General features: G+C 41.8%; 1 protein-coding gene across 1 annotated transcript in view; it reads right to left on the bottom strand.

Annotated features, from left to right (window-relative positions):
* The window catches only part of SEC14L5 (SEC14 like lipid binding 5), a 91,166-nt gene extending 79,733 nt beyond the window's left edge, over window positions 1-11,433 (bottom strand). The window contains exon 1 of the mRNA XM_040356388.1: window positions 10,538-11,433. The gene's annotated coding sequence lies outside the window, so the exon portion shown is untranslated. The remainder of the gene's footprint in view (window positions 1-10,537) is intronic.
* Window positions 11,434-23,976: the final 12,543 nt, after the last annotated feature.

Below are 23,976 nucleotides of genomic sequence, written 5' to 3'. Positions count from 1 at the left end.
ACAGAGGCTGTTGTGTAAACAGGAATACTCCTGCGTCCCACCTCCTCCCTGTCCCTTCCAAGGCAGCCAGCCTATATATCTTTTGTGGCCCCGGGAGATCATCGAGGGCCACAAAAGATATATATGTTTAGATAACCAGGCGGGTCGTTCAAAACCGGACTGCGGGCCGCGATTGGCCAGCGGGCCGGACTTTGGACATGCCTGATTTAATGTATTTTAGGCATGTTATTTACCTGGAAGCGGTGGAGCTGTCGGGCCCCTCTATGTACAGCACAGTGACAACGTCACCTCTACTTTTACAAGGTAATATCTGGATATGTAAATGCGTTTGGTGCACACCGAATGGATGGACGTCCTCTGTGGCTGGTAAGGAATAGAGTTGGAAGAACGTTTCTGTGCCTGGAGCTCGGCTGTAAATATTAAAGAATATCTTGTTCTTTAGCAGCCCGACGTGACCTCTATGCAACGTCCCCTCATAGTCATCACAATTTCATAATCCCGCCCTATCAGAGCTCTCCGGTGTCCGGCTGCTCTGATTGAAGTGAGTTATGAGACTCTCATTCCTTCGTCTAGCATTACACACAGGAGCTTTCCCCGAATATCGCTACCCAGAAATTGCACAGATGAAGTTGCACGGATCATCGTTGGAATGGTAGGGGCCCTATGCCAGAATCTGTGTCTGCTCTGCTGGTAAATACAACCAATGAAGGTGGGGGGTGGGGCGGGGGTCAGCAACCATCATAATAGATGAGGGGGGCTAATGGGACATAGAATACCAGGGTGGACTGTATTACAGCTTCTACTAAGGTGGCCGTCACATGTGACCCTGCATAAAAGCGCACAGTTTCCTGCGCGTTGAAGTCGCATATGAAAAACGCAGCTCAGCTTACACGCCGGCCCCGTATCCATGTGCTGGATTTGCCGACTCCTGCGCATGCGCAACTTTTACGCCGTGCCGGTGTTCTGCCGAGATATTTGTCCCCCCTGGCGGATTATGCCCGCCCTGCAGGGCCGATCCGCCCTATAGGCTCACTATGCAAGTCGCTTAGGGCCCCGCAAAGCTGCGGAGGGCCCCCCAAATTACTAGAGCCCCCGCCTGGTGAGAAATCATTTTCGACCCCGCTTCTCAACTCGCTGGCTGCATGGGAGAAGAGGTAAGAAGTCAGCACCCCCAGCTTCTCATTTTAATGTAAGATGTCATTTTCGACAGCAGAACACCCCCTCCCCCTACTTCTCAACTTTAATGTGACATGTCACTGTCAGCAGCGCCCCCCGCTTCTCAACGTTAATGTGACATGTCATTTTGCTTAGAAAATTACCGAAAATGAAGAGCTGGGCATGAGCTGTAGACTGCGCCTGCGCATTAAACAGGGCATAGTGACAGTCGTTGCCGCATGCTGCTGATGCTCGCTCCACTCTGCAAGGGGGGGCGGGTGTATTACAATTATATTGTGTAAGGGGCGGATGCCACAAAGTCACCCATCAACAATGCAAAACTCGCCCTACTTTTCATACACGATACACAATGTAACCAGGAAGAGCCATTGATCAGCTTTTCCTCACTCGCGTCCAACAGACGTGAGTAGAGAAGAGCCGATCGGCTGCTCTCCTGAGAGGGGGGGGTATGTGCTGATAGTTTATAAGCGCAGCCCCCTCTCGGATCACCACACTGGACCACCAGGGAAGCCGCCAAGGACCACCAGGATGGCCTCCCCACTGGACCACCAGGTATACCCACCTTAGACTACCAGGGAATGCCAATCTGTGCCCAGGCAGCTGCCAATCAGTGCCTACCCACAATACCTACCACTGCCAGTGCCACCAGTAATGCCTATCAGTGCCATTTACCAGTGCCGCATATCAGTGCCAAATATCAGTGCCGCCCATAAGTACCCATCAGTGCAACCTTTCAGTGCCCACCAGTGCCACCCATAAGTGCCCATCAGTGCCGCCTATTAATGCCCACCAGTGCCCATCAGGAACAAAGATTGTCTCTGGACAGCCACACTCTGAACAAATTATAGCCTTTTATTAAACGAAGGACAGCACTACAAGTCACAGCAAAATAAAACAAAACCTGACCTCTGACACATTTCGCACTGAAACTAGAGCTTAGTCATAGCTATGACTAAGCACTAGTTTCAGTGCGAAACCCGTCAGCAGTCAGGTTTTATTTTGCTGTGACTTGTAGTGCTGTCCTTCGTTTAATAAAAGGCTATAATTTGTTCAGAGTGTGGCTGTCCGTGTAGGTTTAGGAGATATCTCCAGCACCTACAGGTAAGTCTTAATCTAGGCCTACCTGTAGGTGAAAGTGGTCTGTAAGGGTTTACAACCACTTTAAAGGAGAAAAACTGACTTATTTACAAAATTTTACCACAGAAACAAACGAAAAACTTTTTTTTTTTCTAAATTTTCGGTAATTTTTTATTTGTTGTTCATTTGTTATTAGCAAAAAAAAAACCGCAAATACCACCAAAAGAAATATTTATTTGTGGGAACAAAATGATAAAAATTCTGTTTGGGTACAGTGTAGCACGACCGCGAAAGTGTCATTTAAACAGCGACAGCGCTGAAAGCTGAAAATTGGCTTCAGCAGGAGGGGGGGGTAAGTGCCTGGTATTGAAGTGGTTAAACCAATGATCATGACTTCCATATAAATCTGTACAAAGCCTATGGATTGCGTAGGTCACCCCCTTCTTTACGAATTGTTTTTTTCCAGCCATAATTCCTGTCATTTCCAGCCAGTCCTGTCTCACCTTTTCTCAAGGACGGGAAGATCTTTCCATAGATAGTAGACAATGAGAACTCATATTACATCCCCGACTCCGCTGTAAGCCAGCATAGAACTGTACAAAGCACAATCCATCTTCCTCTGATCCCACCCATAATTCATAAAGTGTATGGAAACCTGAAAGCTGGCAAATGCACGTTCGTAGAGCAGAACCTTGGATTACGAGCATAATCTGCTCCAGGAGAATGCTTGTAATCCAAAGCACTCGCATATCAAAGCCAGTTTCCCCATAGAAGTCAATGGAAACGGCGATAATTCGTTCCGCATTGACTTCTATTGCATGCAATACCACATGTGGCCAGGGTTGGGGGGCGCCAGAGAGACACAAAAATACTCGGGAACAGCTCGGCTGAACTCGTAAACCCTCAGGCTCGTAAACACTCAGGAACGGAGTATTTCTGAACCGTTCCGAGTGTCACCGGCGGCCCCACACCTCTGGCCAAATGCGGTACTGCACACCCCATTGGCTTGAATCCTGCTCGCAAACCGAGTCATGATTTTTTTTTTTTAAGTTGCTCGTCTTTCAAACCGCGTTACTCATAAACCAAGGTTCCACTGTATTAATATCCTTTGTACATTCGATGACTGGACGAATGTCACCTTAAAAGTACTTTAAAAATTGTGTTTGCTATTGACATGTGATTTTGGAATGAATGGAATTTATCGAAGCAATAACAATTTCCATCCTGCCCCTAAATGTTCTAGTCGCTGCAGTCAAAAAAAAAGAATGTCGATTTGTCCCCATTGGAGAAACAGACGTTCTTAAGCTGTTCTGGCTGACTAACCCCCATGGATGATGGGGGCAAGCCTACTGAGGAGAAACAGGAAGTGAGAAATTCAGCCAAAAAAAAAAAAACATTTAGAAGGGAAATGAAAGGAAAAGGTAAGTGAACCAACAATGCACTAGCTTAAAGGAACCTATTTAAAAAATAAAAAACAAACCTTTACAAACCCTTTAAACTTGACAGATAGTAACCCACGTTTAAAACGTCCGTTTTGCCGCATTTACATGCCGTGTTTTGCCGCGCTTGCGTTTAGAAGCGTTAAAAATATATATATATATTTTTTTTTAAATGGGCAAACGAAAAACTCCTACAAACGAAACGCTGGTAAACGCAGGTTACCGCGTTTAGCCACATTTGGCGTCTGAACCCATTTTTTTGCCTTCAAAGAAACGCTGTTAAAACGCAACTGCCTAAAAACCCCAATAAACGAGACTGTGTACATGGTCACATAGGAGAACATTGAATGAGTTCAGGGGCAGTTGAAAAAAGCGTCCAACTGCCTCTGAACGTCCGTTTAGCAGCGTCCCATGTACATGGGGCCTTGAAGTGGAAGTAAACCCTCCTATCGTTTTCAGCCAAGGAAGCGGACATCTTGGCCTCTGTTTAATATGCAACTGCCATGATGCTGTACATGTGATCCGTTATGAAACCAGCCATTGGATGGTTTGACAGTTTGGTTGAGAGCACAAGCAAATGTGACATATAGCACCGCCGGCATGCCGGGAATGTTAACTGTTTTTTGTAACTATCAAATCGAAGGGTTTATTTCCGCTTTAGGTGTCCGTTTGTGAAGCAGTGAACAGCGGTGATCCCAAGGATCACCACTGATCACAGCCCATAAACAGTTTATGAAACAGAGATAATCGGGAGGAGAAGTGTTTGAATTTGTTTTCCCGCCGATTATCTCCACACACAGAGAATCCTCATAGACTGACACAGTAACGGCCAGTTTATGAAGCTGTGATCTGAGAGTGTCACTGGCGATCTGTGTCAGAATTCACCCTCCCACATTCACCATCTCAGAGGTGGTGAAGCTGGGAGTGAAGAGGGAATCCAGGGGGTTCTGAGGAGGAAGATTTTTAACTTCCTTCTACCTCGTCCTGACCCCCCAACACTGTAACCATGTCCCCCTGTAATATTTATGTGAATACACACATATATATATATATATATACATACATACATACACTTATATACACACATATATATATATATATGTGTGTGTACATGTATATATATATATATATATATATAATGTGTGTGTATATAAATGTATATATAATGTGTGTGTGTGTGTGTGTATACATGTATATATTATGAAGGGGGACTCGTTATTTTAATTACATTACCCACACCGTCTGTCAGTGTACTGAGCGGTGATAATTTATCACTGCTCAATAAACTGAAATCTCGTTTTTTCTGTGAATTTCTCACGAGATTCCAGTATCAGGGGCCGTTCTCCACTGTTTGAACAGTTGGTAGATCACTTCACTCCTCCAAGGGTGAAGTGATCTACTCTGCTTCATAAACAGGCACACAGAGGAGAAAAATCTCCTCCGTGAATGCCGGAGAACGAAGCAGTGAATAGATTTCACTGCTTCATAAAACGACACCTTAAGCTCTTAGACCCCTTTCACACTGGGGCGCCTGTAACGCGCCTCTCATGCCACCCCAGTGTGAAAGCCTGAGTTCTTTCACACTGGGGCGGTGCCTTGCAGGACGGGGAAAAAAGTCCTGCAAGTAGCATCTTTGGGGTGGTGCGGGAGCCATGTATACACCAATCCTAAACCACCCTGGCCATTGAAATCAATGGGCAGTGCTGCTGAAGTGCCTGCAAAGCGATTCGGCGGTGTCGCTTTTCGGGTGCTTTTAACCCTTTCGTAAGCTGCTACTGGGGGTTAAAGGCGTGCCACTGGCGGGCAAAAAGCGTCGCTATAACAGCGGTAAAGCATTGCTAAAACTAGTGGTGCTACACCACTAACGCCCCGCCGCCCCAGTGTGAAAGTAGTCTTATGCTGCGTGCTAGGTTTATATAACAACTTTACAGTTGTTTACAGAGTTGTTTACAGAGTGGGCCTCAAGAAGACACATGTACGTGCCGTCTGAAGTTTGCCAACAAACATCTAAATGATTCAGAGAAGAATTGGGAGAAAGTGCTGTGGTCAGATGAGACCAAAAGTGAGCTCTTTGGCATCAACTCGACACACAGTGTTTGAAGGAAGATAAATGCTGACTATGACCCTAAATAGCGTGTACATGCGGCCAGACTTTCCATCGGGAAAAGCTCCATCGGAATTTCCGATGGAAAAATAGAGAACCTGCTCTCTATCTAAAGCCTCGTACACACGGTCGGACATCAAACAAACTTTCCCTTGGATTTTTGTCTGAAGTGAGTTGGCCGGTCACACCCATAGCATACACACGCTCGAACTTTTCTGCAAACTTTTCTAAAACGTTCCCAACATCACGTGGTTTTTCTGCTCCTTACCGCCACCCTTTGGTTAACTTCTGCTATTGTTAGTTGATTTTAACATTGGTTCTGAGCATGCGTATTTGCACTTTGTCTTTTTTAGACGTAAAATTTGTTCGTTTGCAGACCGAACTTTTTGTCCGATGAAACCCGAATAAGTTGGTCCACGCGGTCGGACAAAATTGAAAACTTGCAGATTTTGAAGTTTGTTGGCCGAAAGTCCGACCGTGTGTACAGGGCTTTAGTCCGTCAGAAATTCAGACAGATGCCTGATTGGGCATTGAGAGATATATATATAGAGACACACACAGTCATGGCCAAAAATATTGGTACCCCTGCATTTCTGTCAAACAATGAATGCACCACCCAGAAAATTGTTGCAATTACAAATGTTTAGGCATTCTCATGTTTGTTTCTTTTGTTTGTATTGGTATGACACAAAAAAGTTGAGAAACAAAAAGCCAAAAATGACACATTCCACACAAAACTCCAAAAACTGGACTGGACAAAATTATTGCCACCTTCTCAAAATTGTAGGAAATAATTGCGTCCCAAGTCTGTGATCTTTATTGCCATCTTTATGTAGAGCAACAATTCTTTTTATTTTTCAGATCCTCAGAGAGTTCTTTGCCATGTTGAACTTCCAGTGACCAGTATGAGAGAGCGAGAGCCAAATTTAACACACCTGCTCCCCATTCACACCTGAGACCTGAGTTAGGCTGGGTTCACACTACGGTTTTCCCGTCCGTCAGCCGCATACGATTTATATGAAAAACCGTATGCGGCTGAAACGGACGGGAACGTATGGAACCGCACACATGTGCGTTTTCCATTGACATTAATGTTAAAGGAAAACGTATGCGTTTGCCATACTGTTTTAAAAACGACCGCAAAACCGTGGTTGAACACGGTTTTGCGTACGTTTAAAAAACGTTTTGCCAGCAAATCGTACGCACCCGGATGCATCTGAGTGCATACGATTTGCAATGCATTCTCTATCTATACGTTTTCCCGTCCGGGCCCGTACGTTTTCAATACTGAAATCGTATGCGGCTGACGGACGGGAAAACCGTAGTGTGAACCCAGCCTAACACTAACGAGTCACATGACAGCGGGGGAGGGAAAATGGCTAATTGGGCCCGATTTGGACATTTTCACTTAGGGGTGAACTCACTTTTGTTGCCAGCGGTTTAGACATTAATGGCTGTGTGTTGAGTTATTTTGAGGGGACAGCAAATTTACACTGTTATACAAGCTGTACACTCACTACACAATATTGTAGCAAAGTGTCATTTCTTCAGTGTTGTCACATGAAAAGGTATAATATATTTACAAAAAATGTGAGGGGTGTACTCACTTTTGTGAGCTAATGTATTTATTTATATATATATATATATATATATATATATATATATATATATATATATATATATATATATATATAATAACTCTCTATCTATGTATAGATAGATAAAAAAAATATATATATTTATAAATATATATTAAATATAAAAAATATAAATAAATATAATTATATATATATATATATATATATATATATATATATATATATATATAAATCTCTCTATATAGATCTATCTATAGATATATATATATTAGTGCTGTCAAGCGATTAAAATGTTTAATCGCGATTAATCGCATTAATGTCATAGTTAACTCACGATTAATCGCGCAATTAAGGAGGTTCACCCTTTAAAACATATTTTTTTTTGTTTTCTTATTTATTTATTTATTTTTTATAATATTAAATTGTGTTTTTTTATTTTTTTACATTTTGATCACTTTTATTGCTGTCACAAGGAATGTAAACATCCCTTGTGACAGCAATAGGTGGTGACAGGTACTCTTTATGGAGGGATCGGGGGTCTAAAAGACCTCCGAGCCCTCCTTTGCACTTCAAAGTATTCAGATCGCCGAAAACGGCGATTCTGAATACTGTGTACTTTTTTAAATCCGGCGCCATTGGCAGCCGAGAAACCCGGAAGTGACGTCATGACGCCGCTTCCGTGGTTTCAATGCGGAGACTGAATCAAAGCCGCTTACGGCTTAGTGTCAGTCTCCGCCTGGACACAGAAGGCGGCGGATCTAGGATTGGGTCTCCCGGTGGGACGGGAGGCCCGGTCAGAGCGGCGAAAGGCGGCGGGAGGGGGGGATGTCCCCTCCCGCTCCTCCGGCATAACAACCGAGCGGCTTTTAGCCGCATCGGTTGTTATGTTTGGATAGCCGATCGCCCGCTCTAAACAACGGTACCGGGATGATGCCTGCGGCTGCAGGCATCATCCTGGTATAACCCCCGAACGCCGCCTCGTTAATCGCGCGATAAAAAAATTGACGGCGTTAACATGGGTTTGCGTTAACGCCGTTAATAGCGCGTTTAACTGACAGCACTAATATATATAAATAAAAAAATACATATATTATATATATATATATATATATATATATATATATATATATATATTATAAAAAATATATAATATATATATAATATCTCTCTATCAATAAAAAAATAAGTATATTTTATATATATATATATATATATATATATATATATATATATAAATCTCTCTATATATATCTATCTATCTATAGATATATATATATAAATAAAAAAATACGTATATTTTATATATTATAAAAAATATAAAAAAATATATATATATATATATATATATATATATATATAATATATATCTTAATACTTTTGTTTTTATATTGTTACCCATATTTTATGCTAGCTTCTAAATAGACATTAGAGCAGTGATTCATTTTATTATATATATATATTTATTTTTAAACACACATACACACAGATATGAGTAGATCTAGAGGAAATTGTACAATCAGACTGCATAGGGTATAGCCAGCTTAAAGGAGCTTTAGATTAACTGGCAAGTACAGTATGTACCATAAAAGTCTAACTGGATACAAATTAAATAGATTTTTTAATTAGAATATAGGGTGGCCATACATACATATTGATAAATGATCGATTTATTTTCCGATCAATCTCTCCCGATGGGAATAATCAATCTACAGCTGACAACCCAATCGATCAATATGACATATAGGGGCATGTCGATTTTAATTGACAGTTGAAAGATACAAGTTGTAAGGTATCAATCACATCGCAGTTTCCACCCTATAAACCGATTGATTGCAATATTCACGGAACAAATCTCTACAATCTGATTGATTGCAATATTCACAAACAAATCTCTACAATCTGATTGATTGCAATATTCACGGAACAAATCTCTACAATCTGATTGATTGCAATATTCACGGACAAATCTCTACAATCTGATTGATTGCAATATTCACGGAACAAATCTCTACAATCTGATTGATTGCAATATTCACGGAACAAATCTCTACAATCTGATTGATTGCAATATTCACGGAACAAATCTCTACAATCTGATTGATTGCAATATTCACGGAACAAATCTCTACAATCTGATTGATTGCAATATTCACGAAAGAAATCTCTACAATCTGATTGATTGCAATATTCACAGACAAATCTCTACAATCTGATTGATTGCAATATTCACGAAAGAAATCTCTACAATCTGATTGATTGCAATATTCACAGTACAAATCTCTACAATCTGATTGATTGCAATATTCACGAAAGAAATCTCTACAATCTGATTGATTGCAATATTCACAGTACAAATCTCTACAATCTGATTGATTGCAATATTCACGGACAAATCTCTACAATCTGATTGATTGCAATATTCACAGACAAATCTCTACAATCTGATTGATTGCAATATTCACAGTACAAATCTCTACAATCTGATTGATTGCAATATTCACAGACAAATCTCTACAATCTGATTGATTGCAATATTCACGGAACAAATCTCTACAATCTGATTGATTGCAATATTCACAGAACAAATCTCTACAATCTGATTGATTGCAATATTCACGGAACAAATCTCTACAATCTGATTGATTGCAATATTCACGGAACAAATCTCTACAATCTGATTGATTGCAATATTCACGGAACAAATCTCTACAATCTGATTGATTGCAATATTCACAGAACAAATCTCTACAATCTGATTGATTGCAATATTCATGGAACAAATCTCATTGCTGCTCATCAATACAATGCAATCAATCATTTTTCACCCTAGCTGATCGACTCAATTTTTTCCAATCTGATCTAAACTCAGTCTGCGTCGATTGGAAGGGAAGTCATGCCTATTCGATCTCTTCGATTGAAAAATAATAACGGAAGTGTATATGGGCAGATTTATACCACATGGTTTTAGTATTTTTTAATATATTATTATTCATATACAGGATTTATGTAGCGGCGACAGTTTGCACAGCACTTTACAATGTAGACGGGGGACAGCACAATGCAGAAGGAGATCAGAATTGTACAATCAGACCACCGACCAGCTTCAGATTCTCTGCAGACCCCCCCGGCAGACATGTACTCACCTCATCCCTGTGCTCCTGTATACAGCCTCCAGGTTAGTCCACTTGTGGCTTCTTGTGGTGCCGCTCCTCACTACTCCGCAGGTGTGACACCGTCACCTCTGTCACCCAATGTCACCTGCCGATCGTCCGAGTCCTGGAACTGTACTGGAGTTGTAATAGGACCTCTACTCCGCATCTGTCCCTCCCCAGTCAGTGACAACAGCAGTGTTGCTTGGGGTCCTCAGGAGGAAAAGTGTCCTTTCTGGATGACATGTGCAGATCAACTGGTAGTGCAAGTGTAAAAGTCCCAGAGGAGGGGGGGGGAGGGGGGGAGTCACCAAGCTGTCACACTGACCACACACACACCATCTGTCAACCACCGACCAATCGCAGCGCTCGCTCACTAAGCATCCGTCACTCACCACCCCAAAGCTGATTGTTACGTGTTAATGACAGAACCGAGTAGCTGTCATCGCTCCCAGGGGTCTCCGATCTGGTCACCCTTAGTACGTCAGAACGGCGAGCTTTACATCGCGGTATGTAAGATTTCACCGCAATACTCCATAATAAGAAGTAATAGTAGATCCGCGCTTGGTTGTTCAACTTTAATCTCCAAAAGACTTCAGAAACCTACAGCCAATGAAAACACACCGCCGGACAGAAACAGGAGCGGCGCTCGGAATACAAGCCGTTTATTTATCGGTACAAATTGAAAATCGCTTCCCGCCGGTACACCAGAAATATTCGTAACAATCAGTACTGTGCAAGTGTGCGACACAAGTCATTCATCGATTGTTACAATCGCACAAATATTTCCCTGTACACGCCGAAGGATTTATACGATTAAAGAAATGATCAATTTATAATAATCACACATTGATGATCGCTGCCCAATACACAGCCAGAAATATTCATGTCCATCTCTATTATATAAATGGGCAATGCAAGTCACTCACCGATTGTTACAATTCCTGTACACGCCGACAACCTGAAATATTGGTGCCAATCTCTACCATACAAGTCACTCACCGATTGTTACAATTCCTGTACACACCGACAACCCGAAATATTGGTGCCAATCTCTACCATACAAATCATTCATCGATTGTTACAATTCCTGTACACACCGACAACCCGAAATATTGGTGCCAGTCTCTACCATACAAGTCATTCATCGATTGTTACAATTCCTGTACACACAGACAACCCGAAATATTGGTGCCAATCTCTATTATATAAATGGGCGATACAAGTCATTCATCGATTGTTCCAATGAATTCCTGTACACACCGACAACCCGAAATATTGATGCCAATCTCTACCACACAAGTCATTCATCGATTATTATACAATTCCTGTACACAGCGACAACCCGAAATATTGGTGCCAGTCTCTATTATATAAATGGGCAATGCAAGTCATTCATCGATTGTTACAATTCCTGTACACACAGACAACCCGAAATATTGGTGCCAATCTCTACCATACAAGTCATTCACCGATTATTATACAATTCCTGTACACAGCGATTACCCCGAAATATTGGTGCCAGTCTCTATTATATAAATGGGCAATGCAAGTCATTCATCGATTGTTACAATTCCTGTACACACAGACAACCTGAAATATTGGTGCCAACCAATCTCTACCATACAAGTCATTCATCGATTGTTACAATTCCTGTACACACCGACAACCCGAAATATTGGTGCCAATCTCTATTATATAAATGGGCAATGCAAGTCATTCATCGATTGTTACAATTCCTGTACACAGCGACAACCCGAAATATTGGTGCCAATCTCTACCATACAAGTCATTCATCGATTGTTACAATTCCTGTACACACCGACAACCCGAAATATTGGTGCCAATCTCTATTATATAAATGGGCAATGCAAGTCATTCATCGATTGTTACAATTCCTGTACACAGCGACAACCCGAAATATTGGTGCCAATCTCTACCATACAAGTCATTCATCGATTGTTACAATTCCTGTACACAGCGACAACCTGAAATATTGGTGCCAACCAATCTCTACCATACAAGTCATTCATCGATTGTTACAATTCCTGTACACACCGACAACCCGAAATATTGGTGCCAATCTCTATTATATAAATGGGCAATGCAAGTCATTCATCGATTGTTACAATTCCTGTACACAGCGACAACCTGAAATATTGGTGCCAATCTCTACCATACAAGTGTGCAATACAAGTCATTCACCGATTATTATACAATGAATTCCTGTACACAGCGACAACCAGAAATATTGATACAATTGTGGAAGTTATCAATCTATTCTTACACATTGACAATCCCTTTCCAATACACAGCCAGAGATATCGACGTCAATCTGTACCATGCAAGTCACTCACCGATTGTTACAATCACACAATTCATTCCTGTACACACCGACAACCGGAAATATTGATGTCAATCTCTACAATACAAGGAGTAATTTGCTGATTGTTACAACTGTACAAACATTACCCTACACACCGACGGTGTACAACACAAGTCATTCACCGACTGTTACAATTGTACTACTGTTTCCTGTACACAACCAGAAATACATTGACACCAATCTCTACTATACAAGTGTGCAACACAAGTCATTCACTGACTGTTATAGTCATATAACTATTTTACTGACACACTACACACTTGTATACTGACACTGTAAATAGACACACTGCACAGTATACAGACACGCTACACACTGTATACAGACACACTGCACTTTGTATACTGACACAGTATACTAACACACTGCACACTGTATACTAACACACTGTATACTGACACACTACACCTTGTATACTGACACACTACACACTGTATACTGACACACTACACACTGTATACTGACACACTACACACTGTATACAGACACACTGCACACTGTATACAGACACACACTGTATACTGTATATACTGACACACTGCACACTGTATATACTGACACACTATTGCACTGATGGATTGGCCTCTGTCAGTGTGTACTGATCACACCCACTATGACCTCCTGACACACACTGCCATCCATACAGCCGCCACTCACCCTCCCGGGACGGTCCCTGTGATCCCCGATCCCTGTACAGGAGTCACCCCCCTCCTCCTCCTCCCCCTCCTGACATCAAAACCCTCCGCTACACACCGCTCCACCGGCAGATCTCAGACCCGCCTACTACACTCCCCAAACACACTTCTAGCCCTGCCTACCCACCCATGCACACCACTAGCCCCGCCCTCACCACAACATTCACACCGCTAGCCGCGCCTACAATACTTCATTTGCACACCGGTGGCCTCGCCCATCAAACAGCGCTCCAATAGCCTAGCGCTTGCCACAATCCAAGCATACCGCTAGTCCCGCCTACCCACCCATGCACACTACTAGCTCTGCCCTCGCCACAACATGCACGCCCCTAACCACGCCCCCAACACTCACTTTGCACACCGATGGCCACGCCCATCAAACAGCGCACCAATAGCCTCGCCTTCACCACAATCATTTTTAGCACACCGTTAGTCCCGCCTACCCACCCATGCATACCACTGGCCCCGCCCTCGCCACTACATGCACACCGCTAGCCCAGTCCACAACACTCCCTTTGCCCGCCCATCAAACGGCACGCCACTAGCCAAACACACCGCTAACCCCGCCCTTCGCAAAGTCGCGCACACCAAGTTCCCCATGCACACCGCTAGCCCAGACCTCCTCACTATCCATGACCCAGGCACATCATTAGCCCCCCGCCCACAACCACTCCCCTTGCACACCGCCAGCCCCGCCCATCTTCCTCCGCCCCGCCCTACTCATAGAACTCCTTCAACCCACCACCGGCCGCGCCCACTCTGGTCACCAGCACCGCCCACCTTCTTCACAAGCATCAAATCCCCGCCCACTTTTACAAACATCTGTTTACGGTCAGCCCCGCCCTCCTCAGAGCGCTCTTTCAGCCTTCCAGAGGCTCCGCCCATTCGCGATAATCCGGCCCACCCCTAATACACCTGGACGCGCTCACTCCTCCTCCCGAGCCACGCCCACCATCTCCGCCTTTTTTTTAAAATTAATATTGTTATTATTATTATCTCTAGCAAATCGCTGCCTAGTACAGCCCTGTGCCCGCCCACTGTGGGTGGAGAGTGTGGATCGCAATCTGGACTTGCAAAATGAAATGGGGCGGAGTCTGGGCGGTACACCTCCAGAGACTGGGCGGGACACCTACAGAGACTGGGCGGGACACCTCCAGAGACTGGGCGGGACTCCTCCAGAGACTGGGCGGGACACCTACAGATCTCCCAACTGTCCCTGATTTGGAGCAATGTCCATCTGTCCCTCTCTCCCCCTCATCTGTCCCTCATTTTGGTCTGATCCATATAGTTGTATATAAAATGTACTTTTTATCTTTCATAAAGTATTTCCCAGTGCTACACCTTTCATCCAATTTCTTTATGGCTGCTTTTGTACATTTTAAAAGCCAATATAAAGGAATAATAGTGGTAAAAAGCACTCGTGTTTATTAACCACTTCAGCCCCGGAAGGATTTACTCACTATGGGCCAGATTCACAAAAGGGATACGCCGTATGCAAATTAGCACTTACGGCGATCCACAAAACTTTTTCTCGTTGTTACGTCGCCGCAAGTGTTAGTTTGCCGTCGCAAAGATAGGGCACCTTTTACAAAGTGTAAAATTAGTACACCATGTAAAAGTATACCCGTCTTTCCCGCGTCGCTGTCAAAATTTTTTTAACTTTTTTTTTTTCCCGGCGCAAGTCTTTTTTACCCGTCACGATTCACAAAACGTCGGAGCATCATAACTTCGCGCAAAGCACGTCGGGAAATTTGCGACGGGAGCATGCGCAGTACGTCCGGCGCGGGAGCGCGCCTAATTTAAATGGGACTCGCCCCATTCGATTGGGCCCGTCTTGCGCCGGACGGGTTTAGGATACACCGCCGCAAATTTCCAGGTAAGTGCTTTGTGGATCGGGCACTAACTTGGAAAAATTGCGGCGGTGTAACTTAAACCAGTTACGTTACGCTGCGCCCAGGCTATGTGAATCTGGCCCTTAGAGACCAGGCCACTTTTTGCGATTCGGCACTGTGTCACTTTTACTGCCAATTGCCAATTACCGATACTTTTTTTAATGCCATGTGACAGATTGACTGATGGGCACTGATAGGCGGCAGTTATGGGCACTGATAGGTGGCTGGCACTGATAGGCGGCAGTTATGGGCACTGATAGGTGGCGGGCACTGTTAGTTGGCACTGATAGGCGGCAGTTATGGGCACTGATAGGTGGCGGGCACTGTTAGTTGGCACTGATAGGTGGCTGGCACTGTTAGTTGGCACTGATAGGCGGCACTTTTGGGCACTACATTTTACCAAAAATATGTAGAAGAATACATTTCGGCCTAAACTGAGGAAAAAAAAAAAATTTATATATATTTTTTGGCCATATTTATTATAGTAAAAAAGCTTTTTGTTGCAAAATTGTCGCTCTTTTTTTGTTTATAGCGCAAAAAATAAAAACCGCAGAGGTGATCAAATACCACCAAAAGAAAGCTCTATTTGTGGGGAAAAAAGGATGTCAATTTTGTTTGGGAGCCACGTCGCACGACCGCGCAATTGTCAGTTAAAGCGACGCAGTGCCGAATCGCAAAAAGTGGCCCTGGTCCTTTGGCAGCCAAATCCTCCGAGGCTGAAGTGGTTAAGGGCATTCTTCATGATTTGTACAGAACTCTCCCAAAATTCCAGAGCAGGCAGAAAGGTGAATTCTGATTGGCTGTTTGGGGGTTAAGACACTTCTGCCTGTTGCAATTTGTATTGGAATATACAGTATTAAAAAAAGTCATGTTACATGGCTGCCCTCTAGTGGTCATAATGAGGTATGATCCTGCAGCTTTGACATCTCAGACACTTCCATTCAATTGGCTCTTTGTTAAACTTTCCAATAAATATATAAACAAACTACAATCTGAAAAAAAGAAACAAACCTATTTTATATTTTTTTGTCTGGATTTGGTGGGAGCCGATACTTTGTGTTGATTTATTAAAGGAGTAAAGTTTGTTCACTTGGAAAGTAAATGTTCACTTTGCTAAGTGAGTATTCATTTGATGATGATTGAAGAGAACACAGCTTTACATTATTCACTAAGCTGAATAAACATCACCTAATCCCTTAGTAAATCACCTCCACTGCCTGTTATCACACAGAGGCAGATGGGTCTAGAGAGCAAGAAAAGTTTACCCAACCAACAATATCTATAGGAATTCACAATAATAATAATAAAATACTACTACCGATAATAATAAATCAATTACTACTACTAAAACTAATTATAATATTACTGCTACCACTGCTAATAACAATAATAGTACAAAATAAAATACTACTACTAATATTAATATTATTAATAATAATAATAATAATAATAATAATAATAATAATAATAATATATTACGACTACTACTACTACTACTACTAATAATAATAATAATAATAATAATTAATATTATTAATAATAATAATGATAATAATAATAATATATTACGACTACTGCTACTAATAATAATAATAATAATAATAATAATAATAATAATAATAATAATAATAATAACAATAATAACAATATATTTCGACTACTGCTACTACTACTACTAAAAAATAAAATATTACTGCTATCACTGCTAATATAAATAATAGTACAAAATAAAATACTACTACTAATATTAATATTATTAATAATAATAATATATTACGACTACTGCTACTACTACTAATAATAATAATAATAATTTATATTATTATTAATAATAATAATAATAATAATAATAATATTAATAATAATAATAATATATTACGACTACTGCTACTAATAATAATAATATTAATAATAATAATAATACAAATAATTAATATTATTATTAATAATAATAATAATAATAATAATAATAATAATATATTACGACTACTGCTACTACTACTACTAAAAAAATATTAATTAATATTAATAATAATAATAAAAATAATTAATATTATTATTATTATTAATAATAATATATTACGACTACTGCTACTAATAATAATAATAATAACAATAATAATAATAATATATTACGACTACTGCTACTACTACTACTAAAAAAAAAAATATTACTGCTACCACTGCTAATATCAATAATAGTACAAAATAAAATACTACTACTAATATTAATATTATTATTAATAATAATAATATATTACGACTACTGCTACTAATAATAATAATATTAATAATAATAATACAAATAATTAATATTATTATTATTATTATTATTATTAATATTATTATTATTAATAATAATAATAATAATAATATATCACGACTACTGCTACTACTACTACTAAAAAAATATTAATTAATATTAATAATAATAATAAAAATAATTAATATTATTGTTATTATTATTATTAATAATAATAATAATAATAATAATAATAATATATTACTGCTACTACTACTAATAATAATAATAAAAATAATAATAACAACATTGTATTAACCACTTAAGGACCGGAAGGATTTACCCCCTTATTGACCAGGTCATTATTTGCGATACGACACTGTCTCCATTCAACTTACAATTGCGCGGTCGTGAGATGCTGTACCCAAACAAAATTCTTATCCTTTTTTTTTCCACAAATAGAGCTTTTTTTTTTTGGTCCTCTTTCACATAAAAGTAGTCCCGGCGGCAGATTCGCCACAGGATCATTTTTTTTTTCTAATTTCATTATTTATCTAATTTTCCAGCATACAGGAAAATAACAAATTTACAGATTCAGTACATCAAACCAATAAACGCTGTGCGGATCCATTCAATATACAATTTTACTCCTGTCTTAAAGCGGGAGTTCACCCAATTATGTTTTTTTTAATGTTTTCCCCTTAGATTCCTGCTCGCTTTGTCTAGGGGAATCGGCTAGTTGTTTTAAAATATGATCCGTACTTACCGTTTTGGAGATGCATCCTCTCCGCCGCTTCCGGGTATGGTCTTCGGGAGCGGGCGTTCCTTCTTGATTGACAGTCTTCCGAGAGGCTTCCGACGGTCGCATCCATCGCGTCACTAGTAGCCGAAAGAAGCCGAACGTCGGTGCGGCTCTATACTGCGCCTGCGCACCGACGTTCGGCTTCTTTCGGAAAATCGTGACGCAATGGATGCGACCGTCGTAGCCTCTCGGAAGACTGACGAGGGGTCAGGTAACTAAAACTGGGGTTCGGATGCATTAAGGTGAAAAAACATTTACCTTTACAACCCCTTTAAGGTGAAAAAACATCCGACAGCCCTCACCCCTCGAAAGTCCCGCGCGCGTCCCCGTCATCCTGTTCGGTTCCCAGCCTGGCCATTGATTGGCTAGGTTGGACGGATTTATAGCAGCGCAGCCATTGGCTGGTGCTGCTGTCAATCACATCCAATGATGCGGCGCGCCAGGGGGCGGGGCTGAGTGATACAGTCGGCGGCTATGGCCGCCGCTGTATCACGGGAGCGTGCTCGCAAAGGCTTTCCACCATGCGAGAGAGCTTGCACGAAGGTGGAAAGCACTCGCGAGGAGGAGCCGAGACAGCCATCAAGGGACCCCAGAAGACAGGATTAGGGGACACTCTGTGCAAAACGAGCTGCACAGTGGTGTATAACATAACATGTTTGTTATTTTACCAAAAAAAAAAATTCTGCCTTTAGTGTTCCTTTAAGTAATCTTCATGCCTAAAATGTGCATTTTAACATGTGTGGAAAAATGCAAACACAGCTCTGGTAGATAAGTGGTTAAAGAGAATCCGTCACTATTGGTTTATATAACAATCTGAATATATCATTGTACAAATTTGCAGTCTTATTAATACATAGCCAGATTCACGTAGAGTTACGACGGCGTATAAGTATATACGCCGTCGTAACTCCGAATCTGCGCCGTCGTATAGTTAAGCGTATTCACAAATAGAGATGCGCTTTAAAGCGGAGGTTCACCCATGGAGAACACTTTTCCCCCTTAGATTCCTGCTCGTTTTCGCTAGGGGAATCGGCTATTTGTTTTAAAATATGAGCATTACTTACCCGTTTACGAGATGCATCTTCTCCGTCGCTTCCGGGTATGGGCTGCGGGAATGGGCATTCCTTCTTGATTGACAGTCTTCCGAGAGGCTTCCGACGGTCGCATCCATCGCGTCACGATTTTCCGAAAGAAGCTGAACGTCGGTGCGCAGGCGCAGTATAGAGCCGCACAGACGTTCGGCTTCTTTCGGCTACGAGTGACGCGATGGATGCGACCGTCGGAAGCCTCTCGGAAGACTGTCAATCAAGAAGGAACGCCCGCTCCCGAAGACCCATACCCGGAAGCGACGGAAGAAGATGCATCTTGAAAACGGTAAGTACGGATCATATTTTAATACAAATAGCCGATTCCCCTAGACAAAGCGAGCAGGAATCTAAGGGGAAAAGAGAAAAAAAAACCAAATTGGGTGAACTCCCGCTTTAATGTAGCTAAGATACGACCGCCGGCGCTGTCGTATCTTAGCTGTCTGTTTACGCTGGCCGCTAGGGGCGTGTATGCTGATTTACGCCTAGAATGCGTAAATCAGCGTGATACACCTATTCACGAATGTACGCTTGCCCGTCGCAGTAAAGATACGCCGTTTACGTAAGGCGTTTTCAGGCGTAAAGAAAAACCACCAAAAAGATGGCGCAGCCAATGTTAAGTATGGACGTCGGAACCGCGTCAAATTTTTTAATGTTTACGTCGTTTGCGTAAGTCGTCCGTGAATGGGGCTGGGCGTAATTTACGTTCACGTCGAAACCAATGAGTCTTTGCGGCGTAGTTTGGAGCATGCGCACTGGGATACGTCCACGGACGGCGCATGTGCCGTTCGTTCAAAACGTCAATCACGTCGGGTCAGGATTCATTAGCATAAAACACACCCACCTCTTCACAATTTGAATTAGGCGCGCTTACCCCGGCACATTTACGCTACGCCGCCGTAACTTAGGATGCAAGTGCTTTGTGAATACAGCACTTGCCTCTCTAACTTACAGCGGCGTAGCGTATATGAGATACGCTACGCCTGCCTAACGTTAGGCAGGTCTACGTGAATCTAGCTAACAGTGTTTATGTTTTGCCCTTATTCATCTTTACCTTTTGTATCTGTGTCTAAAACTTCAGATAGAGTCTGTGGGTGCAAAATAGTGTCACACGTGGATAATGGACTCCTAAAAAGCATTATCATACATACAGTATACACACTGCAAAATGGTGGGTCTGTTCTTAAAAAACGTGCACAGCCACCACAATTATAAATATTTCCTTTGATTGTCAGCTTCATCTAGTGGCCATAATGTGGTATTTTCATGAGATGTTTTGGTAAACTACCACATTATGGCCACTAGATGGGGCTGACGACCATAGGAAATAAACCTATTAGAATACAGGGACTGTTTGTGACGATTCATACAGCTAATTGTTCTAACTAGACCCCACTGTGCCACTTTGCACATCCACATCCCTTACCTTCAATTTTACAGGTCTTCTTTATTAAAGGTAATGGCAGCCTAACTAATATTTAAAATGGACCTAGATTCAAATATGTGAAGTGCATACATGCTACGTAATGTGTAATTGTGTCATCTATGAATCTTAGTCCAGGAAGTAGATGGTGACCTTGGATGATGTATGAACAAAAATGGCGCCATCCTTCTGGGGAGAGAAGCAATTGAAGTATTGTCGGGGGGGGGGGGGGGTACTGTGATCTCTGTGAGATGTAATAAATACCTGGAAGTGTTACACTGGCACATCGCTTAGCATATATGGACATAATGTGAACAAATATGTTATCTCCACTTTAAGACGAATGTGTAAATAAGTAATGGCAGCAGAGGGTTACCTGGCAGGAGCCCGGAGGAGAGGAGGATGCTGATGGTCCGGTCACAGGATGGTGCTGATCCAAGCGCTTCCTTAGCCAGGCATAGTGAGAGGGATTCTGTCAGCGCTGCCAGCACAGCTCTTTGTTAAGCTGCAAACTCCAGCCTGCCGAGCAAGCAGATTTGTCGCTGAATAAACGCCATTCAGGCCCGGGACGGCCGTGACATCACAGCCCTGGCACATGGGATGGGTCTGCTTGCTCATCGCCAGGCTCATCCATTACCCATCCATACCTTACCCATCCATTACCACCTTACCCATCCATTTTGTCCCTGAGATGCCTCTCCCCCTGAATAAACACTTTAACCACTTAAGACCCGGACCTTTATGCAGCTAAAGGACCTGGGCAGTTTTTGCGATTCGGCACTGCGTCGCTTTAACTGACAATTGCGCGGTCGTGCGACGTGGCTCCCAAACAAAATTGGCGTCCTTTTTTCCCCACAAATAGAGCTTTCTTTTGGTGGTATTTGATCACCTCTGCGTTTTTTATTGTTTGCACTATAAACAAAAATAGAGCGACAATTTTGAAAAAAATGCATATTTTTTACCTTTTGCTGTAATAAATATCCCCCAAAAACATATATAACATTTTTTAAAAAAAAGTTTAGGCCGATACGTATTCTTCTACCTATTTTTGGTAAAAAAAAAATCGCAATAAGCGTTTATCGATTGGTTTGCGCAAAATTTATAGCGTTTACAAAATAGGGGATGGTTTTATTATTTTTTTTTTTTTTTTACTACTAATGGCGGCGATCAGCGATTTTTTCCGTGACTGCGACATTATGGCGGACACTTCGGACAATTTTGACACATTTTTGGGACCATTGTCATTTTCACAGCAAAAAATGCATTTAAATTGCATTGTTTATTGTGAAAATGACAGTTGCGGCGTATCAATAGATACGCCAGCGTAACTTCTTTGTGGATCTGGCCCCATATATATATCATTGTATCATTTGTATTGTACCGCTTGTATCCACAAGGTGGCGACATTTCATCTAACATTTTCCTTGACCTAAGCATCACCAGTCTATTTGTACTATCAGCCATCTTCACAGAGATAGAAAATGTATTTATTTCAGGTACAGTAAAACCCTGGAGGACAATTCGTTCCAGAAACATGCTTGTAATCCAAAGCACTTGTATATCAAAGCATTTTTTTTAAAGGGTATAAAAGAGAAGAGAGGCGCCTCTAAGTGTAGCAATATGTAGCTAAATGTTGTACCTTCATTAAATGTAACCATATTGCTACATTTAGAGGCGCCTCTCTTCTCTTTTATACTCAGTTGTGACATGACGCTACTCTTATATCAAGACATCGCTTGTATATCAAGGCAAAATTTATTAAAACACTTTGCTTGTCTTGCAACTCACAAAGGTATCAGCAGATACTCCGGCGTACTTTTTCTGTGAATCTGGCCCTCAGCGCCTACAAAATAGGGGATAGATTTATGATTTTTTAATTTATTTTAATTTTTTTACTAGTAATGGCGGCGATCTGCGTTTTTTTTTTGTCAGGCCTGCGATATTGCGGCGGACGTATTGGACACTTTTGACACAATTTTGGGACCATTCACATTTATACAGCGATCAGTGCTATAAATATGCACTAATTACTGTATAAATGTGACTGGCAGGGAAGGGGTTAACACTAGGGGGTGAGGAAGGGGTTAAATGTGTACCCTGCATAGGGTTTCTAACTGTGGAGGAAGGCGACTGACTGGGGGAGGTGACCGATCTGTGTCCCTATGTACAAGGGACACAGCATCGGTCTTCTCTCTCCTTGTCTGTGTAACCGCCGTTCGCGGGTGCCTGGCGGACATCGCGGCCGCTAGGCACACGCATCGGCATCCCAGTGAGTGGGTACGGGGGGCCGGAGATCCCCAGTGCCCCGGATGACAACCCCCCTTTTGTTATATAAAAAAATATATATATTATTTTATTTCTTTTTTTTATATATATATCTTTTTTTATTAAAGGACTCAGAGGTCCCCAGGGCCCCATGCGGCAAACCCCCTTTTTTTATTTGTTATAAATGTTTATTTTTTTATTTTTGTTTATATATATATTTATTTTTTATGTTTTTATTAAAGGGCCCAGAGGTCCCCAGGGCCCTGGATGGCAACCCCCCCCCCCCCTATTTCTTATTTTTTTTTGTAAAGGGCCCCCCCCTGCTTCTCAATTCGCAGCACCCCCCCCCCCCCAGTTCTCTGCTCAAGGGGGCCCATGCCTGAAGCTGTGTAAGGGGCCCCAGAATTCCTGATGGCTGCTCTGCTTATTACAGCTCTTTCCCGGAGTTTTTACGGAAAGCTTGTCATTTATTTTGTGTTGATATCTTCGCATTGTACGCTCCAAGCTGTCCAGGATGCTGTAAAAAGCATGTGGTTGAAAGAGGAGCTCCTGGAATCTGTAAAAAGACTTAAAATAAGACTGACCGAGTCACTTTCCTAGGCCGTCCCATAAATATCACTTTTTTTTCTGAAGCCCGGGCATA

Source organism: Rana temporaria, chromosome 6, assembly GCF_905171775.1.
Source record: "Rana temporaria chromosome 6, aRanTem1.1, whole genome shotgun sequence".
In the NCBI taxonomy this organism is placed as follows: domain Eukaryota; kingdom Metazoa; phylum Chordata; class Amphibia; order Anura; family Ranidae; genus Rana; species Rana temporaria.
Note: the sequence above shows the minus strand (reverse complement) of the source record. Positions and strands in the feature narration are given on the sequence as shown.